The sequence below is a fragment of the Bos javanicus genome, chromosome 1 (assembly GCF_032452875.1).
Source record: "Bos javanicus breed banteng chromosome 1, ARS-OSU_banteng_1.0, whole genome shotgun sequence".
Taxonomy (NCBI): domain Eukaryota; kingdom Metazoa; phylum Chordata; class Mammalia; order Artiodactyla; family Bovidae; genus Bos; species Bos javanicus.
The window spans coordinates 113,104,230-113,130,395 of NC_083868.1; the positions used below are offsets into that span (position 1 = coordinate 113,104,230).

At 36.5% G+C, this 26,166-nt stretch overlaps 1 non-coding gene across 1 annotated transcript; it reads right to left on the reverse strand.

Annotated features, from left to right (window-relative positions):
* Nucleotides 1-1,113: 1,113 nt before the first annotated feature.
* TRNAC-GCA (transfer RNA cysteine (anticodon GCA)) lies at nt 1,114-1,185 on the reverse strand. The gene has a single exon. It is a non-coding gene; the product is annotated as a tRNA-Cys (tRNA).
* Between the last annotated feature and the right edge of the window lie 24,981 nt (nt 1,186-26,166).

Here is a 26,166-nt window from a genome sequence, read left to right on the forward strand (position 1 = left end):
TTGCTCATAGTGATACTTCATAAGGCCCACTTGACTTCACATTCCAGGATGTCTGGCTCTAGGTGAGCCGTCATGGTTATTCAGGTCATTAAGAGTTCTTTTGTACAATTGTTCTGTGAATTCTTGCCACCTCTTCCTAATAGCTTCTGCTTCTGTTAGGTCCATACCATTTCAGTCCTTTATTATGCCTAATTTTGCATGAAATGTGCCCTTGGTATCTCAGTTTTTTTGAAGAGATCTCTAGTGTTTTCCATTCTATTGTTTTTCTCTATTTCTTTGCATTGTTCACTTAGGAAGGCTTTCTTACCTCTCCTTGCTATTCTTTGGAACTCTCCATTCAGATGGAAATACATTTCCTTTTCTCCCTTACCTTTTGCTTCTCTTCTTTTCACAGCTATTTGTAAGACCTCCTCAGACAACCATTTTGCCTTTTTGCATTTCTTTTTCCTGAGACAGTGTTGATCACTGCCTCCTGTACAATATCACGAACCTCCATCCATAGTTCTTCAGGTACTCTGTCTATCAGATCTAATCCTTTGAATCTATTTGCCACTTCTACTGTATAAGGGATTTTATTTAGGTCATACCTGAATGGCGTATTGATTTTCCCTACTTTCTTCAATTTAAGTCTGAATTTTGCAATAAGAAGTTCATGATCTGAGCCACAGTCAGTCCCAGGACTGTATAGAACTTCTCCATCTTCAGCTGCAAAGAATATAATCAATCTGATTTCAGCATTGACCTTCTGGTGATGTCCATATGTAGAGTTATCTTTTGTGTTGTTGGAAGAGGGTGTTTGCTATGACCAGTGTATTCTCTTGGCAAAACTCTGTTAGACCTTGCCCTGCTTCATGTTGTATTCCAAGGCCAAACTTGCCTGTTATCCAGGTATTTCTTGACTTTCTACTTTTGCATTCCAGACCCCTATGATGAAAAGGACATCTTTTTTGGGTTTTAGTTCTAGAGGATCTTGTAGGTCTTCATGAAAGTGAAAGTGAAGTCATGTCTAACTCTTTGAGACCCCATGGACTGTAGCCTACTAAGCTCCTCTGTCCATGGGATTTTCCAGGCAAGAGTACTGGAGTGTGTTGCCATTTCCTTCTCCAGGGGATCTTCCCAACCCAGGAATTGAACCTGGGTCTCCTGCATTGCAGGCAGATGCTTTACCATCTGAGCCACCAGGGAAGCAATCGTTCAATTTCAGCTTCTTCAGCATTACTGGTTGTGGCATATACTTGGATTACTGTAGTACTGAATGATTTACCTTGGAAATGAACTGGGATCATTCTGTCATTTTTGACAGAATGCAGCACCCAAGTACTGCATTTTGGATGCTTTGCTGACTATGAGGTCTACTCCATTTCTTCTAAGGGATTCTTGCCCACAGTAGGAGATATAATGATCATCTGAATTAAATTTGTCCATTGCTGTCCATTTTAGTTCACTGATTCCTAAAATATCTATGTTCACTCTTGCCATTTCCTGTTTGACCACTTCCAGTTTACCTTGACTCATGGACCTAATGTTTCACTCTTTACATGAATGCAATTATAGTTTGTAGTCTTTTGCATCCTTCACTCAGTGTTTTTAAGTTTCATATATTGTACCATGTATCAGGTTCATTCTTTTTGTACTCCATTGTATGAATACACCACAATTTGTTGTTGATGGACACTTAGGTTACTTCCAGTTCTTGGCTGTTATGGATAAAGTTGCTATGGACATTTTTTACATGTCCTTTTTTTTTGGACATATATTTCCATCCCTTTGGGGTAATGCCTAAGAATAGGAGTCATAGAGTAGGAATTGACAAGCAGTTTTCCTGAGAAATATTATCATTTTATACTCCGAATCACATTGTTTCAGTTCCTTCCCATCTTTACCAACTGCCTCTAGCAGGGGCAGAATGATAACCTCATTGTAGTTTAATTTGCATTTCCCTTATGAATAATGATACTGAGCAGTGTTTCATGTGCTTATTAGCTAATCATATATCTTCTTTTGTGAAGTTTCTATTTAATCTTTTTCCCATTTTAATTGGGTTGGTTGTCTTCTTAATATTGAGTTGTAGGATTCCTTTATATTTACTGAAATCCAGTGCTTTGCCTGATATATGTGTTGCAAGTATTGCTGCTCAGCCTATGCTTATCCTTCATTTTTCTTTACGGTTGTCTTTTAAAAAGCAGAGTTTTAAATTTTTGTTAAGTCCTATTTATCCACTTTCTTCCAGAATACTTATAGCATTAACCATTGTTTGAGTCTATGATTTATCTCAAAATAATGTTAGTGAATGATACAAGGTAATGATCAAGGTTAATTATTTTTCATGCATTTATCTAGTTGTTCCAGAATCAGTTGTTGAAAAAAATTTCCTTTCTTCACTAACATTCTTAATACCTTTGTTAAAAATCTATTGACCATAAAAAGTGAGTCTGTTCTGAATTCTATTCTGTTCCATTGATTTTTTTTGTCCTTGTACTACAATCACTGTGTTCATTACTGTAGCTATATAGTAAGTCTCAAAATCAAGTAGTGTAAGTCCTCCAATCTTGTTTTTTATTTTCAATATTGTTTTGTTTGAAATATAGATTCTTATATTTCAAAATAAATTTTAGAAACATTTTGTTGGTATCTACGCTCCCCTTAAAAAAAAAAAAAAAAGGTCCATTGCTATTTTAAGTGAGGTTGCACTGAATCTCTAGGTCAATTTCAGAGAATTTACATCTTAACCATCCATTAAAATGGTATAATCTTCCATTTATTTAAGTTTCTTGAAATTTCTTCTACAAATATTTTAGTCTACCATGTAGAAGTTGTGCACACTTTTATTAAATGTATTCATAAGTATGACATGGTTTTGATACTATTACAAAGCATACTATTTTAAAGTTCCACTTTCCAAATGTTTGTTGCTTGTATATGGAAACACCAATATTTCTACTGCTCCAGATTTATCATATAAAACATTTTAAATATTTAAAAAGCAAATCAATAAGTTTAACTATGAGAAATGTATATCAAACATAGTTTACTTATTCATAAAATTGATTTTTCAGAATTTACTTCCCAGTAATTACTTCATCTATTGATAGTCTTTTCATCGAAGCTAAAATTATTAATTGGGATGTAATAGGTGACACCAGAAATAAAAATTCAAAGTATTTAACTAAATGCTTCAGTTTCTATGTTCTCTGCCCTAGGCTTATCAACCAAGCCTTAATCTAGTAAATTTTAACTTAATTTTTTAATCTAGTAGTTAATCCATGTTCAAATTCATGTTAGAAGTTTAAAAAAAAGTATTTTAAGCTAGTTTATAAAATATATTTGTAAGACATAAAAGTTGATCAATTAATCTAGTTTCTATGATAGAAAATTTATATATTGCCTCTTCAGCATCTTTCTAATTTTATAACTATCTCCTGTTCCTTCTCAAATCTCTAAAGTCCCTACATATTCCCATATTTTTTCCTTTACTTCCTAATATCCGTATTATTCTTTACCACTCCGTATACACTGATTTTCTTACTTCTGTCTTAAAGTAACTAGATTTTACTTTTCTTGAATGAACATTCATGAGAGGGGCTTCCTCCAACCCCTACCATCTTTTTCTCTCAGCTAAACTCCTTGAATGTCTTTATCAGGCCCTCACTAAACAGACTGTCATATCAGCCCATGCCTGAAACTTAGAAGGGGTTCACTTTATTTCATACATGTGAAATAAGTCTGAGTTCTATTCTAAACTTTCCCTAAATTCCCTAATTAACATCTCCATAATTAATTTCAATAATTGTTTTCCAATCTTAACACCTGTTGAACATTTTTGGTATCTTTGGTACCAGTGGTCTCTCTCTCCTTGACATGGTCATCTTGTGTTTGCTTTAATTGCTTCTGTTAATGTTATGTATCCACCCTGTTCTATTCCTTATATTCCTCCAACTCACTTTTATTGATCTTCTAGTTATTTTCCTTTACCTTCATTTCTCAAGAGTTCATACAATTTCCAGTTTAAATTAATTTTATGGGTCAGACCTTCCACTGTCTTTCAGAGTACCTGTGTTAATGCCAAGAAGACAGATTTTCTAGGAAGACAGTTCTATAGATTTTTACCTTCCTTAGACTGAGTCAGGTGTGAAACTGTGTACAGAAGTCCTTTGAATGGCTCCCAATTCTACATTTCTAGCTAGGATACCAGGCCTGGATTACCTGTAAAGGGTTCTTATGAATACTCTAAGGTTATTGATTTGACACATCAATTCAAAATTTGTTCCTTCTATCAAATGTATTTTCATTTCTAATTCCGAGATTGCAGTAATTTATCAATGACCAAGCTGTTCTGACACATACTGAACTTTCTAATTTGTAGTTTCAAAGACTACCACACTAAGACAAGACCCTACAATCTGATGATTTCACTATTCCGGTGGTCTGTAGTTATAGGTTTTTATTTTTAAATGACTACTTTATGACTTTTCATTGCTCTCAATATAAGATTGACTGAAAGTCTGCCAAACTTTTCATAATCTGGCACTCACCTCCCTTCCCAAATCTTCATATAATCAGTATCCCTGATATATCATAAATCTGCATCATCCCTTGACAGTTATCATTATTATAATCAAATAGATATTTGTAAAATGATATCAGTATTATTTTAAAAATTGAAAGGGTCTGATTAAATATAGCTTCCAGACTCACATTCATATGAAAATATAAGGATTGTATCAACTTATTTAATCTTTATGCCCAGAGCCTTGTGTAGCACCTTGCACATAACAGTATCATTTTAAAAATTGAAAGAGCCTGGTTAAATATAGCCTATATCTAAAAAGCCAAGAATAATGAAGTGCAAACTCTGCCGTATAAACAGAAGATGAAGTAACCATTAATCATTCCCACAATTTTCAGAGGTCTTAATTCCTCCAAGAACAACATCAGTCATTGCTACTGGCCCAGACTTCACATTTCAGTATCTCACAAGGGAAAAAGTGCCTAGCACTTACCATTTGACATTAGCATTTAACTAATCCATCTAGCTTTATTAATGAGAGCTAGCACTGACACAAACAGCTGGAAGAAAGAAAAGAGCTGTTTAAAAGTAAAATATAATTTTTGTTCGTCTGTTTAATATTTTAAAGGGGGGCATGACAGAAAAGCAAATGGAAATACACATGAGCAAAATGCACAGTAGTTTAACTGTGCATACTGATGGAAAAGGAAATGAGTGGTCATTTATTTATTACTTGTTAAGTGTGTGAAACATGAATGCCAGAGTTAAAACTCCCCTAGCCCAGTCCACTCAGGCCTCCACCAAGTCGTCTTCTCTTCCTTCTTTGGCCTATAGAACTCCTTATATACAACTTTACTACTTACTGAATAACCATATACTAATGTCTCTGTGCCTGAGCTTATTCATTTGTAAAAGTGGGGATAATACTGATCCTTACCTGGTTGCACCTAAGATATTTAATCATAGTGCTTATTACCTAACAATTAATCAATACCTGCTAACTCATTATTAGTAGTATAGAATATTTATGGATGGAGATTTGATCAATTTCCTTGGCATCAAATTCCAGTGTCAGTCAGCAGTTCTATCAGTTCTTTCTCCAGTTAACCTAAACATTTTTATCTACAATCTAAACTCATGGGAACCATTCCTAAAGATGGTATTTAGACCCACTCACACCAGTCATTGCCCTTTGTTAAGAAGGTCTTTGTTTAGTAGGCTATCCAATTACCTGGCCTTTTATCCTGGCCCACAATTTGCATCTTGGCTTTATGGGGTTACCATTTTTAAGTTCCCTACTTTTGCAACCCTCTATATGCTACTCATCCTTCAAATATGGATGGCCAACCTAAGCATGTCACCAGAACAACAAATATTTCTTCCCTTATACTGCTTTCCCATAAAATGCAATTGATCTACCTCCCAAATCACTGTGGGATGTAAATTCTATATTTACAGCTTTTATCATAGTTATTTCCATATTTCCTTCTTTGACCATTTTTTCCCAACAACATAGACTAACTGGCTGTTTTGTAACAGAATTAAGGAATTTTTCCGTCTGTAAAGAGACTTACAAGCACATTCTAGCACATACAGAAGGAGAATATCCAAGAGGAAACAATATCTGTCTTTCCTCCTGACAAAAGCATATCACCCATCCATACGGAACATGGCAGACTCATCACCCTAGGCCTATCAAGATGACATGTCAACTTCAACTGGCTTCTTCCATGGCAATTACTCATATGGTCCCACTCCATAGCACATGACATTCTAGTCTAGTGGAATTGACTAGACCCTTGTTTGCTCTTTTATTTCTCTAACTTTCCAATTCTGATCCTCCTTGAATTCTTGTTTAGGCTCCTCATTTTAGAAGGCTTATACTGGAAATCCATTTCGGACACATTCTTTTAGCCAGATCCTCAGCAATATTTTAGGGTCCTGACCTAGTTTTTTTCCCAAGATTTAAATGCTAAGGATGACAAGGACTGTTTCTGTTCTTCTCCCCAAGTTTTGCAGGCCCCAGTAGGAATCAAACAGACCCCAGTTATAACCTTAAATTCAATGTATAGGGATGAAGCTTTACTCCTATAGCTGGAATAGTATAAACAACTATGTAAAAGTCATTATGCATGACATCAATATAAGTATTAAACGAAAACAGTTAAGACATATATTTCCTACTTTCTTATATTAATCTTTGAAAGAGACTAATTATTGTTACCACCTATCAACCAACTCTCTTCAAATTCAACAGAGCTACATTCTTACATGAAAGTGAAAGTGTTCACCACTCAATTGTGTCCACCTCTTTGTGACCCCATGGATGATAGGCCACTAGGCTCCTCTGTCCTTGTAATTCTCCAGCATGAATATTGGACTGGGTAGCCATTCTCTTCTACAGGGGATCTTCCCAAACCAAGAATCGAACTTGGGTCTCCCACTTTGCAGGCAGAGTCTTTACTGTTTGAGCCACCAGGGAAGCCCAAGAATTCTTATATAATTGTAATTTAAAGCCAAATACATACTTTTTTAAATGTTTTCTTCTGGATTTCCAGATCTATTTATAGCCCTCTTTTAATTTGCATAAAGTATGTATATAATTTAGAGTCAGTTTTACAGGGCTTCTATGGGGAAAGACTCTCTCCACCCCATTTCTTGCCCCACCTAAGCAGCCAATTACAACTTTCTTTGATGATTCTTATGCTAGATATCAAACATGTTCTTTGTTTTTCAATTTTAGGCATTTTCTATTAATCTAAAAATAATCAATAATTGTACCACTGTAAATAAAGTTTTACCTAACATAGTAATTAACACATAAGTTTTCATTTAGAAAATTTTCACAATTGTTTCCATTGTATAATTGAGCCATATGTTATAACTTAGTATTTTATCTCCTGTTGAATATTTAAGTTATTTCCAACTTAAAGGAGAGATAGACCTATGTGAAGTAGAAATTAAAATATAATCTTCATTTAGGAAGTCAGGAAGAAAGATGACATTTTCTCACAGAAGGATTTTCAAATGTGGAGTGAGAATTCTTTTGGAATTCTTGAAAGATGGATACTTGCTTGAAGGGCTCCAGAGAACTGGAAGATTTACTAATGTGTCCTTAAGACCTAACACCCAGAGTGCCGGCTGGTTGGAAAATGTGACTCTTGATGTCTCTCTGAAACACAAAAGAAAAAATAACTAAAAAAGATAACCTGTTGTCAAGCAATACTTTAAATATGATCCAAATCAAAATACTTATGGAATTTAAGGTTATCTTTTTCAGTAGGAACACTGTAGAAGGTGGTGAGTCATTTCAAATAGGGCAATTCCTCCTCATTCAGAACAGAAAGAAACCATCCTAACGTTGCCAGACAGCTGTTCTGTCTTGACAGCCAGAGTATGGATGGCCCACAGGGAGAAGAGATGAGTGATGATGAAGATGACAAGCACTGACATCACCACAAGTCTTGTTAAAGGTCAGAAAAGCCAGCCAAGAAGCCATGGCTTAAACAGCCATCAGATGGCAGGTCTCAAGTCCAATCATTTTAATGATGTGGATGTTTTACATCTCAAATTTTTAAGGAATAGTCATAAGTCCTGTCACACAATTGGTATCAGGAATTATTTTTCAACTTATTAACTAAAAATTAAAATACACAGTGCTGTAAGTGTTTAATGGCATTAAACAAAGACTGTGGAAACAGTTTCACCAAAGTAAATACATGAATCATTTTAAGCCTCTACACCTTTGCATATTCCATTTTGTCTACATAAAGTCCTCCTCCTCTCCCTGTACCTCTCTACCTTGTTGGCCAGTGAAGTACTTACCATTCAAGACCCAGGCTCCATTATTCTCCTCCCCACAGATGGCTAGAAGCTAGCTCGCCTCTGTCCAGATGACAAAAGCTGTTCTACACCTACCTCAGGATAGGCTGCCCCATCACTTACTTGTATTTCCATTCCTCAGATGTCCTTGCTCATCCTTGTCTCAAGATTGCTGTCCTCCTCCCAACAATCTCCTCCCACATCCCTATGTATTTCTGAGAGCCTTTCACCTCGAAGTTGGAGAAGACATAACACAGAGAGCTGGTACGGGAGGCTCAGGAGGATGTTCCTATTGTCCACTAAGGGTGCCACATTCTGAACTCAGAGAATCATCAAAGACTACGCCACCGACTTTACTGCAGGACTATTTAGAGGTATCAGTTCGGAACTGTGTCCTAATGCCAACCAAGACTCCAGATACAGCTCAAGACATTTTAAAAGGATGGACTAAGAGAGAGAACCTGCCTTACTGAGGAATTCAGTGTTTTGTTTTTGTTTTGTTTGTTTTTTATCATCCAAACTGGGAATATCTCTACTTATTTAAGCCAATTATTACACAGCGTGCCCCTTCTATGATACAGGGAAAATACAACACTCAAGACATGTACATTAAAAAAATTATATAGGATTAGAAAAAAAAATGACAAATGGAGAGTTTTCTCTAGTACTGAATTTAAAAAATTAGATTCTCCTACCACCCATTTTTTCTCTTTTGCAAACTGACTCACAATTTTTAAATAAATACACAAGAGTATCCTTTATAGCCTTACTTGTAAAAACAAATATAAAAATATAAAGAAATCAGCATAAAAGGAATATATTCCCACCACCTCAGCCCCACCCTTCCACAGTGATATAAATGCAGGAGGCTCCTTCCACTTCACAATGCAAAGGAAGGCTTCAGAAGCATCACTGATGATATAACTACAAATTTAATGTACAATTTTATTTTCTTAATTTTGGTTCTCCTAAAAAAAAAATTCTTGAAACAAGAATTCCAATGCAAAAATTGTTTACTTGAGAGGTACAGAATGTATTGGAAAGGGAGAAGGGAAGTAAGAAAGGGAAGAGAGGCAATTGGAGGTTAATCTTTTCAAGAAACTCAGTCAGTGTAAATTTCTCAGTCAGAATTTTCCCTGAGGAGCCAGGGAGCTGGGGTATTTATACACCAACTCCAGTTAGTAATTTGTTGAAAGCTTCCTAGGGTCGGGGTTGTGGTAATATCTCAACATTCTGTCTTGGGTGATACAAGGACGGCAAAGTGGATTCAGTAGAAAGAGATAAGGCCCTCAGGTGCCTGGTTGACTAGAGTTTTATTAAGGGTGTTACCCCATAATGGAACAGGAGGCCAACTCTCCACTCTTCCGTCAGTGCTTCAGCTGCACCAAATAAGTACTTCTAATGTCTAGTACTGGGCTTCCCTCATAGCTCAGTTGGTAAAGAATCTGCCTGCAATGAAGGAGACCCCAGTTTGATTCCTGGGTTGGGAAGATCCCCTGGAGAATGGATAAGCTACCCACCCCAGTATTCTTGGGCTTCCCTTGTGGCTCAGCTGGTAAAGAATCTGCCTGCAATTCGGGAGACCTGGGTTTGATCCCTGGGTTGGGAAGATCCCCTGGAGAGGGGAAAGGCTACCCACTCCAGTATTCCGGCCTGGAGAATTCCATGGACTGTATAGTCCATGGAGTTGCAAAGAGTCAGACATGACTGAGTGACTTTCACTTTCACTTTTCAATGTCTGATATTAATTTTTATTAATATTAAAACTGGGATGACCCAGAGGGATGGTACGGGGAGGGAGGAGGGAGGAGGGTTCAGGATGGGGAACACGTGTATACCTGTGGCAGATTCATGTTGATATATGGCAAAACCAATACAATATTGTAAAGTTAAAAAATAAAATAAATAGAGAAAAAAAACTTTTAATATTCATTGTCTTTTTAAATTTCATTTGACCTCCTTCTGCATATAACACTTCAGAAACAAACTGAATCATGTATTCATGAGTTTTTGGAGGAGTCACACAGCTAGCAGATGTTTGACTAATTATCTAAAACTCCTAACTTTCAAGTCAGTTTTCTTTACACCTGTGAACCTCCTGGGTCCTTCCTTGACATTCAATTTTAAATCAATATAAACATTGATAATTTTTAAATGCCAGTATCAATATACTGCTCTTGCTTTGAATATGATGATATTGATTTTCTTGTCAAACTGATGTTCATTTGATGATAGCCCTACTGAAATAATACACCATACAATCTCAGACATATGAGGATGAATCTGAAATCAATATGCTTAGATGGTCTGTGTTCTAAGTCTCTTTGAAATATGAGTACCAAAAAGATCCACTACATTCTCAGTGTGAGTTGAGAGACCTCTCTGGCAATATAAACAGTGATAAGCTCTTTTTACTCCCTATGTTTTCAGATAACCCTATGGTGGAAAGAAATATTGTGAAACAGAGAAACACTAGCAGTATTAAGGCCTGCACAACAGGAGTGAGTCCATTAGATGGGCTTCCTTCCAATCAGGCATATTTCTATATTCCTGAAAGGGAATATTTGGGAATGTAGAAAATGGGAGGAAGTCTAAAACATGACCCTGTTATAATCAATGAAATTTTTCCTTATGAGTAGTAGCTTTCCCTTTCAAAGGAGCAGCACAGAGGTTTATGCTGCTCAATATCAGAAAAACAAACAATCCAATAAAAAAATAGGCAGAAGACCTAAACAGAAACTTCTCCAAAGAAGACATACCTATTGCCAAAAAGCACATGAAAAATGTTCAATGAAAATCAAAACTACAATGAGGTATCACCTCATTCACACCAGTCAAATGTCTGTCATCAAAAATTCTACAACCAATAAATGCTGGAGAGAATGTGGAAAAAAGGGAACCCTTGTACACAGTTGGTGAGAATGTAAATTGATACAGTCATTATGGAGAATAGTGTTGAAATATTTTTTAAAAATTAGGAATAAAACTACCATATGACACAAACAATACCACTACTGGGCATATACCCTGAAAAAACCATAGTTCAAAAATACACAGGTACCCCAACGTTCAGTGTAGCACTATTTACAATAGCTAGGACACAGAAGCAACATAGGTGTCCATCAACAGATGAATGGATAAAGAAATTGTGGTACATAGATACAATGCAATATTACTCAGCCATTAAAAGGAATGAATTTGAGTCAACTCTAATGAGATGGATGAATCTAGAGCCTGTTATACAGAGTTGAAACAGAAAGATAAAAACAAATGTCATGTAATAACATATATATGGAATCTAGAAAATGTTACTGATGAACTTTTTTGCAGGGCAGGAATAGAGACGCAGACACAGAGAAGAGACTGGTGGATGCAGTGGGGGAAGGAGTGGGTGGGACAAACTGAGAGAGTAGCTTTGAAACATATACATTACCGTATGTAAAATAGATAGCTAGTGAGAAGTTGTTGTATAAAACAGGGAGGTCAACCTGGTACTCTGTAACAAACTAGAGGGGTAGGATGTGGCAGGAGGAAAGGAAGGAGGTTTAAGAGGGAGAGGACATATGTATACTTGATGGAGAAGTCTGGTGGGCTGTAGTTCATGGGGTCGCTAAGAGTGGGACACAACTGAGCGAGTCCCTTTCACTTTTCACTTTCATGCATTGGAGAAGGAAATGGCAACCCATTCCAGTGTTCTTGCCTGGAGAATCCCAGGGATGGGGGAGCCTGGTGGGCTGCCGTCTCTGGGGTCACATAGAGTCGGACACTACTGAAGCGACTTAGCAGCAGCAGCAGCAGCAGCATAGCTGACTACTGTTGTATGGCAGAAACCAACACAATATTGCAAAATAATTATCCTTCAATTAAAAATTTAAAAAAATAATTACTTCAATTGATATTTTGATTTTTATTTTTGACTTTTGGGAGTTTTTCCATTGTAGAGGTATCAAGAGCTCACATTGATTTCTACTCGCAACATTTGATTTCTCTTCGGTATTCCATTGAGACCAATAAAATGATGACTGATAGTTGTTTAGTAACAATGGGACACAAGAGAATAATTCATGGATGTCTATGTGTTTTCAAGAGTTTCAGTCATACATCTGAAAGAAAGACAACAAACACCACAGAGAGCTATGAGGCTTATATATTAATGCATACAGATTCCACCTAATACCTAGAAAAGAAACAAAATACTTACTAGGAAGATCATCATTATGTATAAGATTTTCTTAAAATATTAGAATACAATTTGAACATCTATGTATGAGTGGGGAAAATGTCCGTCTGTTCTTCAAAACTGGAGCTGTTTTTGTGGTTTAATTCAGAATAATCTCCTAACCAAGCCTGCATAGACAATGGCAAGCTCACCATTATGGCTACAGAACAAAAGTTTTCTGCTAACAAAATGGTGAATCATTCATCTAACAAATATTGCTGTGAGGCAAAAGGATACAAGAGTTAAAATTTCATAGTCTTTGACCTCTTGGAGATTGCAAAGGTGGAAGGCAGGTCACTAAACAGGAAACTGTAATGCAAAATAAATACAAATTAAGTTGTAGGGGAATATGTAGGAGGGACAGCCAACCCAGTCTCTGGTATTCAAGGAAGGCTAGCAATTGGCTTTGTGAAACATGGAGGAGCTAAAAATATATTCCAGGCAAGGACATTGTTGCAGAGGCAAAGGAAAGCACAGCACCTTTGGGGAACTGAAGCTAGTTCTGATGGGCTACACAGTGATGAGCAAGGACTAAGTCTGGTAACCAATGGGGCTGGAAAGGCGAGGGGCTTACAAGCCAGGTTAAAGAGTTGGAAACCTGTCCAAATATGATTCATTAAGGGGACTTTCAGAACAAAGTGTCTATTATCTTTTGCACTTTTGAACAATTGCTCTGGCTGGCACCATGGAGACTACTCTTGGAAAATGTAAGACGTAGGCAAGGAAACACATAAGGATGCTCTAGCAATCATTCAGACAAAAGACAATGATGGCCTGAAGCAGAGTAGTAGTGATAAGTGTAGTGAAAACTAGATCGATTTGAAAGATATTTAAGAAGCAGACTTTGTAGGCTCTGATGATTGGTTGGATGTCAGTAGGTAGGACAGAGAATGATCAGGACTTCTGTCTTGGGCAACTGGATAGCTGCTGTGAACCTAGTGAAGACAGGAAACTAAGGAAGAGATGCCATTTTAATGTATATAAGATACTCCCTGGAAATAAAATTGTTGTTTCATAATAACAACATAAATAGTTGTTTAAAAGTATCTCAAGTTTCTTTATTTTGTCACCAATTACATAGAATATACATTTTACAGGTGAAAAATTCAAGGCTTTAAGAAACTAAATGACTTGCCCAAGATTACATAGGTTGCAAGTGGTGACAAAAGGCCTGAAGCAAGATCTTATGTTTTAAAACCATTGCTTATTGTTCTCTGTCTCCCTTCCTTGGAAGCTGCATTAACTCTTATGAGTCACAGGGATAATATCCCTAGTAGTATTATCAGTGAATTTTCTAAATGATGTTCTGATGACTTGACTGAAATGATGCTGCCTTCCAAGCTATTCAATCCACTCATCCAGCAAGGCAATTTCAGTTTTTCAGAGCTTGCTGTCTTGACTGAGATTTTATTTTTAAAAAGAATATCCTTGAAATAGTTTTTTTTTCTCTACCTTTTCCTTAAAAGTGTTCCACAACTACAGTAGAAATAGATACTTTTTTCAAAAGTAATAAACATTCAGAACTAGGTCCTCATCAGATAAATCATTTGCATGACAAAAATATCATGAAGTCTATTTTATGACTATACATAATTTATCATGGAAATTTTAATGTATTATTCTATTTTCAGTAGCTATTCTCTTTGTGTTACTGTCTCAGTACCACAAAGGTTTTCTGAGATCAGTATCCAGTATCAAAAGTTGCTTGCTGATAGAAATCAAGTGAAATTCATTTTCCCCAAGTTTTCAAAATGCTAATAAATAATGGATAGAATCTTCTCAATCTTAATTTTCTTCCATACATATTTATTAAAATATGATACCTGCTACAAATTATCTATTTGCTAGTGGTAAAGAACCCACCTGCCAAAGAAAGAGACATAAAAGACATGGGTTCAATCCCTGGGTTGGGAAGATCCCCTAGAGGAGGGCATAGTAAACCACTCCAGTATTCTTGCCTGGAGAATCTCACAGAGGAGCCTGGCAAGGCTACAGTCCATGAGGTCATGAAGAGTTGGACAAGACTGAAGCAATTTAGCACACATGCACAAATTATCTATACCAAAATCTAGCATAAAAGAATTCTGGGAAGATGGTGGCAGCAGCAAGCATTGAACTCCAACATAAAAACAGGACAGCCACACAGAATAAACCTTGAACAGCATTCAGTGATAGACTGCCTTCAAGAACCTCAGAATACTGGGTTGGCTAAAAAGTTCATTTGGGTTTTTCCCTGTAATGCTTGATGTTATTAGCATTTGAGCAGGAGAAAGTAAAAGGAAAACAAAACAAAACAAAACACGGGGACTCTGATGGAGAATAGGAAAACCCCAAAAGAGCCAACAGCTAATCGCTGGAAAGCACATCAGACTAATTTGGAAGCAGCAGTTAAAATTGAGAGAGGTTTTGCTCAATTCAATGTGGGATAAATGGAAGGAGTCCATGAGGAGAGCCAAAACAGTTGAAATCTAGCCAGCCCTAGGACTCCATGCACTCTTTAAAAAAAAAAAAATGTTTTATTTTATATTAGAGTACAGCAGATTGGAGAAGGCAATGGCCACCCACTCCAGTACTCTTGCCTGAAAAATCCCATGGACAGAGGAGCCTGGTGGGCTGCAGTCCATGGGGTCGCAAAGAGTCGGACACAACTGAGTGACTTCACTTTCACTTTTCCCTTTCATGCATTGGAGAAGGAAATGGCAACCCACTCCAGTGTTCTTGCCTGGAAATCCCAGGGAAGGGGGAGCCTGGTGGGCTGCCGTCTATTCAGTCGCACAGAGTCGGACACGACTGAAGTGACTTAGCAGCACAGCAGATTAACAATGTTGTGATAGTTTCAGGTGCACAGCAAGGGGACTTAGCTAGAGATATACATGTATCCATTCTCCTCTCTCACCCAGGTTACCACATAACACTGAGCAGAGTTCCCTGTGCAATATAATAGGGCCAGTAGATTATCCATTTTAAATATAGCAGTGTGTACCTATCAATCTCAAACTTCCTAACTACTCCTTCCCCCTATTCTTCCCCTGGCAACCATACATTTGCTAAGTCTGTGAGTCTGTTTCTGTTTTGTAAATGAGTTCATTTGTAGCATTTCTTTTTAGAGTCCACATATAAGGGATGCCATATGATATTTCTCCTTTTCTGTTTGACTTTCTTCATAGAGACTCCATTCACTCTTTTCTTTTCAGTTTTTATTATTTTATTTAATTTTGGTTGCATTGAGTCTTTGTTGCTGCACAGGCTTTCTCTAGTTGTGGTGAGCAGGGGCTACTCTGTTGCAGGGTGCAGGCTTCTCCTTGTGGTGACTTCTCTTCTTGCCAAGAAGAGCTTCCGTAGTTGTGGCTTGCAGGCTCTAGAGTGCAAGCTCAGTAGTGGCACACAGGCTTAGTGGCACACACGGCATGTGGAATCTTCCTGGACCAGGGATCAAACCCATGTCCCCTGCATTTGGCAGGCAGATTTTTATCCACTGCACCATTAAGGAAGTCCTCCATGCACTCTTGAGACCAATTTGCCGTGGTTCTTTTTCAGGAGACAGCCCACACTGAGGAGTAACTGCTGGGAGTAGAATCAAAATCAAGCAGGGCATGTGAAACAGAGATAATGGAAACAGAAGGTCCAGATAAATGTCAGGAAAGAAAAGAGAGAGGGAAATCTGAGAAAATAGGTTGCCATCATTTTGAACATTACAAAAAAAAAAAAAAAGGCAAGAAAGGAGAGAGCACTGTGAAAGGAGAAAAGCTGTCTAGGCAAAGCCTCCTTCAAAAATTAAGGGAAAAAAAATTTCACATGAAAATGATGCAAAGATTAGGTAGTGAGATCCGTTCCCATAGAAATCTATTATATACTAAAAAATAAAATAAGGAGCAGGATAATATCCTTATGGGTAATTTGTTTAAATGCTGGGAAGATACTCATAGAATAGACCAAGAGAATAAGCATCTACTCTAGACAGAGCTAAAAGACAGTAAGAAAATTATATATAAACAATAAAAGAATAATGTAAATCAGTGTTAGAAAACCTTAGAGGTTAAATAGCAGTTCAAGAGGGGCAGGGAACAGATTGAAAAGAAAATGAAGACTGAACCAGAACACAAAGTAAGTAAATACCAGAGATAATGAGAAAATCTCTTTAAGAGAAATACATAGTGAAAAGGAAGAAAAAAAATTTAAGTTGAAGTAGAAATAATGGAAAAGAAAAAAATTTTTTGAAATGAAGTGATAAATATTTAAGATGGGGTAAAAAATCCAATGTATGAATAAAAGGAATTCTTGAAGAAGAAAAATACAAAGTAAGGGAACAAAACAAATACTGAAATTCTGTAAGTCAAGAAAAGCTTTAAAAAAATTTGAATCTATATATTAAAAGACCAGTCCATGTACTTCAGATTATCAATTTAGGAATGCCAACTCATATTTTATTAAAACTGTTGGATTTTAATAAAATGAAAAAAATGCTTTGACTGCTAGGCAAAAAAAAAAGCATAGATATTAAATTTTTAATAGACTTTTCAAGAGTCACAATCATGCTCTCTTTCATAATAAAATGGAAGACATTTAAGAAAGTGAGCCAAGAATTTGAAATACAAACTATTACCAATGTATAAAATGCAGGAAATACTGTCCTCATGAGCCTTTCCTAAGGAACTTACTAGAGAATGAATAACGAAAATGACTAAAGATAATTAAACATGTATAATATGTAGTCACTTTTAGAACAATGATTAAACAAGAGTTAGTGTAGTGTATGTTATGGTGGTAAGTTGAGGCAAGATTGATACAGTATAGCTATAAAAAATGGAGAGTAAGGCAAACATGTGCAAAAAATATTTTAACTACCTTTTTAATTATAGTGGTCATGAGAGAATTAATATTGTCATTCTAAAACAGATATGTGTATGACATGAGATAAAAAAGTTTAATAAGCTGCTCTAATTTTAGCATCTCCTTTGCCTTTGAAACTGGTGATACAAATAATATGGATGAGGTTATGCAAAAACCCTGTAGACCTGAATTTGAATTGCATATATAAGTATGAAATCATGAGGTATTCATCTTAAAAATTATGTATATTTTCTCTTTGCTAAGGAGTTCAGAAGCAGTATCAATGAGCATTCCTAGTACTCAGATTGTGGTCTTCAAATGCCATTCTCTAGTAAAGAGAAACAGAGTTTCCTATAAAAACAACTGATTCAGGCCTATGGCAGGAAATGTACATGATGAATCTAAAAGCTTGTCCAACCATATAGTGAGAAAGCTATAAAAAGACTTCTAGGGTCATGCCAAAAGGAACAACTTGAAGATCTTTGGGCATTAACATCTTTTAACATCACAAAAGAGAGAGAAGCAGACACTATATGCCTTCTGATAAGGCACACATCACTACCTAGGTAGAGTTTATTGCTAAAGACATCCAATCTGAATTTAATTCGTGGATTAAACTCCATGTTCCAGCTACCAATTTACAAAGGACAGAGGTATATAATGACATTCACCATGAAAATGCAATCAAACAAATCCAGACAGTAGGAAACTGCACTAGTCAAGTGTCTGGGTCTTTCAATAGATACAGTGTAAAGATAGGAGTGGGTGGGAGAAGGGGGAAATTAAAGGGGAAAACTGTAAATTAAAAAAGACTTCAGAAACGTTTCAAAGAAATTTAAATAGAAAGATTGAACTAGGGATTCCCACTTGGGTGATAAAACTATAATAAAAAAGGAGTGATTATTTTAGCAGTCAAGATAGTGATTAATTTGGGGATAGTACATACATGAATGTGAAGTCAAGTAGGCCTTAGAAAGCATCACTACGAACAAAGCTAGTGGAGGTGATGGAATTCCAGTTGAGCTATTTCAAATCCTGAAAGATGACGCTGTGAAAGTGCTGCACTCAATATGCCAGCAAATTTGGAAAACTCAGCAGTGGCCACAGGACTGGAAAAGGTCAGTTTTCATTCCAATCCCAAAGAAAGGCAATACCAAAGAATGCTCAAACTACTGCACAATTGCACTCATCTCACACACTAGTAAAGTAATGCTCAAAATTCTCCACGCCAGGCTTCAGCAATATGTGAACTGTGAACTTTCAGATTTTCAAGCCAGTTTTAGAAAAGGCAAGGGACCAGAGACCAAATTGCCAACATCCGCTGGATCATTGAAAAAGCAAGAGAGTTCCAGAAAAACATCTATTTCTGCTTTATTGACTATGCCAAAGGCTTTGACTGTGTAGATCACAATAAACTGTGGGAAATTCTGCAAGAGATGGGAATACCAGACCACCTGACCTGCCTCTTGAGAAACCTATATGCAGGTCAGGAAGCAACAGTTAGAACTGGACATGGAACAACAGACTGGTTCCAGATAGGAAAAGGAGTATGTCAAGGCTGTATATTGTCACCCTGCTTATTTAACTTATATGCAGAGTACATCATGAGAAACGCTGGGCTGGAGGAAGCACAAACGAATCAAGATTGCTGGGAGAAATATCAATAACCTCAGATATGCAGATGACACCACCCTTATGGCAGAAAGTGAAGAGGAACTAAAAAGCCTCTTGATGAAAGTGAAAGAGGAGAGTGAAAAAGTTGGCTTAAAGCTCAACATTCAGAAAACGAAGATCATGGTATCTGGTCCCATCACTTCATGGGAAATAGATGGGGAAACAGTGGAAACAGTGTCAGACTTTATTTTTGGGGGCTCCAAAATCACTGCAGATGGTGACTGCAGCCATGAAATTAAAAGACACTTACTCCTTGGAAGGAAAGTTATGACCAACCTAGATAGCATATTCAAAAGCAGAGACATTACTTTGCCAACAAAGGTCCGTCTAATCAAGGCTATGGTTTTTCCAGTGGTCATGTATAGATGTGAGAGTTGGACTGTGAAGAAAGCTGAGCCCCGAAGAATTGATGCTTTTGAACTGTGGTGTTGGAGAAGACTCTTGAGAGTCCCTTGGACTGCAAGGAGATCCAACCAGTCCATTCTGAAGAAGATGATGGAAGGAATGATGCTAAAGCTGAAACTCCAGTACTTTGGCCACCTCATGCGAAGAGTTGACTCATTGGAAAAGACTCTGATGCTGGAAGGGATTGGGGGCAGGAGGAGAAGGGGACGACAGAGGATGAGATGGCTGGATGGCCTCACCGACTCGATGGACATGAGTCTGAGTGAACTCCGGGAGTTGGTGATGGACAGGGAGGCTTGGTGTGCTGTGATTCATGGGGTCACAAAGAGTCAGACACAACTGAGCGACTAAACTGAACTGAACTGGACATACATGAAGAATCTAGCAGAGTTCTATTTCAGAGCCTGCTAGTGATCCCATGTGTGTTCACCTTTAATACATGAATAAGCTATCTGTTCATAGAGATTTTCCATATCTGTTTTACTTTTAAATAAAATGGTTTTATAAAAACCTACTATAAAAATGTAACTGATCTTAGGAGGAAAAAAAACTATTTTGTTATTTTGAATATTTAAATAATTTTTATAATGAAATTATGAATCTTCTGTGACTCTAGTTTTGAGATAATTCATTATCTGACATTTGAGAAGAATTTCAATAAGCAAGGACTTCCCCATTGGTGCCATCCTGCTTCATGGTGATACTCCAACAGCCGGGCATGTAGTAAACAGTCAATAATATTTTCAAAAAGAATAATGACTGCTTTTCAAATTGGCCTTGAATTTTAAATCTCTTCAAATAGACACTTTTTCATTTGCCAGCCTTCATAAGAAAACACTCCTATTGCATGATAAAGCCAGCTCATTCTTTGTAATCTCACTATTAATCTAGGGATAATTCTATTTTTTTTAAATTTTATTTTATTTTTAAACTTTACGTAATTGTATTAGTTTTGCCAAACATCAAAATGAATCCATCACAGGTATACATGTGCTCCCCCTCCTGAACCCTCCTCCCTCCTCCCTCCCCATACAGTAATTCTATTTTTTAACCAGAAATCCTAATCATTTGAATAGAAAGTATGAATCTTGTTTTCTTCTTATATGAAAAATTTCCTACAGAAACAATATCAACTTACTTTAATATTTTAATCCTTTGGAAAAATATATATATAATAAAAATTTTAATTAAAAAAATTAAATACAAGTAAAATTCTTATGTAAATAACCAAACCAAAACAAAAAAGTTTTTTTTCTGATGTGGGAATTTATTCATATGGGAAGTCTTAGAAAGTCAGACAAATTAAATTACATTCATAAATTTAACAATATTTATATATCTGACTGAATTAAACAATATTGAAATTGTTCCCCCATGTCTATTAGATATGTGTCCCACATTTTGTGGGCAGTAGGGCTAGAAAAAGAAAAATCAACTAATAAAGAAAAGATTTTAAGCTACAAGTAAGTGTGTGTATATATATATATATATATATATATATATGAATAGGAAAGTAAAAGAATGGTATGTATCATTATATAAATATACTGCTCATGATATTTGACATTAAAAATTTAATTTTAGTTGGTGAATAGGGCCCATAATATAAGTATCTTCCAGTTATCACCAGAAAATGCACATCAAGATTATATAAAGTAGAAAAATGATAACCAGTCTGAAGCTTTCAAGAAAAATAATACATACTTATGGTTATTTAGTTTGATGTTCAAACCTTAGGATTTATTTCAGATATAGATTTATTTTTAATTATGACCTGAGAGTCTCCTAATAACTTTCATCATGGTTATTTAACTGCTTTCTATACTTTTTCTCTCCTTGGTTCTTTTTCTTTAGAACTCTGATATCACTTTTTAAAGTATAAAATCTATATTTCCTGAATATGATAATTACATTTAGATCTTCTTAAAAGAAAGCTATTTTGAGCTGTTGCTTTTACTTTCAAAAATTTGTCTTGGACAGAGAACTTCAGAACAGCCAAAGTATCTAAAAAGCAATTATCTTTGATTTTTTTTTCCTTGAGAATTCAAAGGTATTTTTATCCTGTGCCCTAGATACTATCTCCCTGACCAATTCTATTTTGCCGTTTCTGACATTGTTTCTAAGATTTGGCAAATTTATACCATTCCTCTTAGAAATAGCCTGGCAAAAAATACAAAGATGTTTTAAAGTTTATCATCATAAGCTTTTCTAGCCCTGGGTGCTAATTTTGCCAGTAGAATCATTTTTGCATACCTTCATGTTTGTGATCACAGAATATTATTTCAAGCAAACCTCAGTAAATACTGTTCAATTCAGAATAGGCAACAAATTTTCCAACTTCATAATGATTAGCATTAAAAGTAAAGCTATTAATTATTCAATCATGGAAACTTTAGATAAATATGAAACTTAGAAATGCATAAATGGTTTATAAGCAGATAAATATACTAAAGTAAATATACTATCATACAGACATAGGTAGTATCATATAGGGTATCATATAGACATAGATGATGGAGGGGAATCAATTCCGTACATCATTAGAACATATCCAATAGAAAAAATAACTCAGAAGTTCTAGTATCCCAATACAAATATACACGATGATCAGAGATATAGAAGCCTGTAGCCAACATTCAACTGAAAGGAGTATTTAGTATGATAGCTCCTCTAACAGTGACAGAAGGAGGGCATTTTCAGATACCAAGTCCCGGTTCTGCTGTTTTGGACTCTGCACAGTGAATGACCAAGGAGATAAAGGGAGATGAAATCCATCCTGTACTCTGCTCACTGAACCTGACACCCTTGCATGGGACTGTCTTCTAATAAGCAAGCCACCACCAACTGGCAGCCCAGAGGGTGTCTTTTCCTATGGCCATAAAGGAATAGAAGGAACACCTCCACCCTAGAACCACAGAAAGAAAATATATAGGAGTGGACCCCCATCGCTTTTTACTTTTTAAATCCCCTGGTGATTCTTAAGGACTCTCCATGGCTAAGGGCAGTTTTAGAAATAGCACTGTTTCTCGTACAACATACTTTCAATACATAAGAATCAGAATGTTATGCAGTGAGAGATGTCTTCCAAGTTCAGTGTTGCCTGTTATTACACAGAGGTCCCTTTCACTGTGGTTGTCTTTGGTGCCTTTGTCTGTCATGAAATGTATAGTATACTACTGAAGGACAAAATTGAGTCTGTCCTGCATTGTATCCACACCACCTAGCACAGTGCCTGGTATGAATTCAGTAAAAGTTTCCGAATGACTGTATGCATGAATGAATAAATGGGTGAGTGGATGCACAGATGAATAAATGAACATGTTCAACTGAACCAGCAGTTTTGTACTAAGCTACTTTATCTTCATAATATATGGGTTAAATCTAGACAGGACAAAACCAACCCAATGATAGTTTAAAAGTCTAGTCTCTCTATCAACATACAGATATAACACTATTAAACAAATACCTTGATTTTCCCTCCAAGGATTTAATAAGAAGTTGGGCATTTTGCACTGTGTAGAAATGACTTGTTGTTGTTCATTGTTCAGTTCCTAAGTCATGTCTGACTTTTTCCAACCCCATGTACTGCAGCATGCCAGGCTTCCCTATCCATCACCAACTCCCAGAGTTTACCCAAACTCATGTCCATTGAGTCGGTGATGCCATCCAACCATCTCATCCTCTGTCGTTCCCTTCTCCTCCCACCTTCAATCTTTCCCAGCATCAGGGTCTTTTCCAATGAATTGGCTCTTCGTATCAGGTGGCCAAAGTATTGGAGCTTCAGTTTCAGCATCAGTCCTTCCAATGAATATTCAGGGTTGATTTCCTGTAGTGTTGACTGGTTTGATCTTGTAGTCCAAGGGACTCTCAAGAGTACTCCAGCACCACAGTTCAAAAGCGTCAATAATTCAGTGCTCAGCTTCTTTATGGCCCAACTCTCACAAATCTATGGAGTCGGGAGGCCAGAAGGGGGAGCTCTCACACCCCATGATAAAAGCAAACCCCATCTCCCTCTTCTTGCTTAACAAGAGCTCAGCCAATGAGAGACCATCACAACTCAGCCAATAAAAAGCAACCATACTTCAAACTCTCAATACCTCCAAAGGGACTTTGCATTTACCATAGCCGTCCCAACTTTGCTTTGCTCTGTTTAAAAGAATTTTCCCCTTGCTGTGGAGAACTTTGCAAGTGGATTGCCATAGTTGCAGACCCCAAACTGCAATTCTTTATTGGTCCCAAATAACCCGATTTTTGCTAGAGAAATAGCTGGCAATCTATTTGTTAAAACAAATTTTCTTTTTTTTTTTTTTCAGCCCAGGTTCGATGCACGATACTGGATGCTTGGGGCTAGTGCACTGGGACGACCCAGAGGGATGGTATGGGGAGGGAGGAGGGAGGAGGGTTCAGGATGGGGAACACATGTATACCTGTGGCGGATTCATTTTGATATTTGGCAAAACTAATACAATTATGTAAAGTTTAAAAATAAAATAAAATTTAAAAAAAAAGAAAACTGTGAAATAAACAAATTTTCAATTTGTCAATTTATTTTCAAATTGTCAACACACACTTTATAGAAATTATAGCACTGAGAATGATTTAATGGCAGAGAGATAAAGAAAGGCACAACTTCCAATATTCCCCCAACTCTACTAAATTGGGGGAATACTTTTTTTCTTTAAAAAAATTTTTTTATTGAAATATAGTTGATTTCACCGACTCAATGGACATGAGTTTGAGCAAGCTCAGGAAATGATGAAGGAGAGGGAGGTCTGGCATGGCGCAGTCCATGGGGTCACAAACAGTTTGATGCAACTGAGCAACTGAATCACAACAGTAGTTGATTTACAATGTAGGAGAATATTTTATTTAGATGGTCTCAAAATTGCTTAAAACTAAGATTGCTGGCTCAGGGGAAATAAAAACACAGGGGAAAAAAAGAAAATTAAGTGTCAGCTGATTTAATGAACTATGGCAAAATTAAAAGAAATTCATGTTTTCATTTAATTTAGCAATATGAATGGATTTCTTCAGGGAGTCATCAACAATGACCATAGTTAGGCTTGTGTATAAACATATCCTACAAAAGGTGGTAAAATAGTAAGACTCCTGGCCAGGGTTAGAGTGGAGAAAATACATGGTTTACAGTCTAACCTTTTTAAAAATTCTATTTCTATTAGGTGCTACCTATATTACATTAATCTTGCTAACTTCTCTCTTATAGCTTCTGTTTATTCATCAAGTTGCAGTGTATTTTTTAAGATTACATGTGAAAGACACAAAAAAGGTGCCTAATCATGCAGAGTGCATAACAAACACACAGTATATGTTAATTCCCAGCCATTGTCTTACTCATTGACATGATTGCTACTCCTAACAGCATGTATCTCTTGAATACTGAGTGCAAACCCAACTTTCTGTCTTCAGCAGGAATCAGAAGCAGAGAATATGATTAGAGTGTGTGTGGTGTGTTACACATGGAAGTCTAGGAAGAAGAGAGAAAAGAAAAGAGGGCATGATTTCAATGTTAATATTTTAGAGTTGTAAGCTTATAAATGATTATATTCTTTGCAGCCAAAGATGGAGAAACTCTATACAGTCAGCAAAAACAAGATCAGAAGCTGACTGGCTCAGATCATGAATTCTTTATTGCCAAATTCAGACTTAAGTTGAAGAAAGTAGGGAAAACCACTAGACCATTCAGGTATGACCTAAATCAAATCCCTCATGATTACAGAGTGGAAGTGACAAATAAATTCAAAGGATTAGATCTGATAGACAGAGTACCTGAAGAACTATGGATGGAGGTTCGTGATATTCTACAGGAGGCAGTGATCAAGACTATCCCCAGGGAAAAGAAATGCGAAAGGCAAAATGGTTGTCTGAGGAGGCCATACAAATAGCTGAGAAAAGAACAGAAGCAAAAGGCAAAGGAGAAAGGAAAGATATACCCATTTGAATGCAGAGTTCCAAAGAAGAGCAAGGAGAGATACGAAAGCCTTCCTCAGTTATCAATGCAAAGAAATAGAGGAAAACAATAGAATGGAAAAGATTGGCGATCTCTTCAAGAAAATTAGAGGTCCAAGGGAAAATTTCATGTAAATATGGGCACAATAAAGGACAGAAATGGTATGGACCTAACAGAAGCAGAAGATATTAAGAAAAGGTGACAAGAATATTCACTCAACTAGAGCCAGATATCATGGAATGTGAAGTCAAATGGGCCTTAGAAAGCATCACTCTGAACAAAAACTAGTGGAGGTGATGGAATTCCAGTTGAGTTATTTCAAATCCTAAAAAACGATGCTGTTAGCATGCTACATTCAATATGCCAGCAAATTTGGAAAATTCAGCAGTGGCCACAGGACTGGAAAAGGTCAGTTTTCATTCCAATCCCAAAGAAAGGCAATGCTAAAGAATGTTAAGAATGTAAATGTTAACAATTGCCCTCATCTCACATGCTAGCAAAGTAATGCTCAAAATTCTCCAAGCCAGGGTTCAACAGTTCACGAACCTTGATCTTCCAGATGTTCAAGCTGGATTTAGAAAGGCAGAGGAACCAGAAATCAAATTGCCAACATCCATTGGATCACTGAAAAAGCAAGAGAGTTGCAGAAAAACATCTACTTCTGCTTTATTGACTACGCCAAATCCTTTGACTATGTGGATCACAACAAAGGGTGAAAAATTCTGAAAGAGATGGGAACAC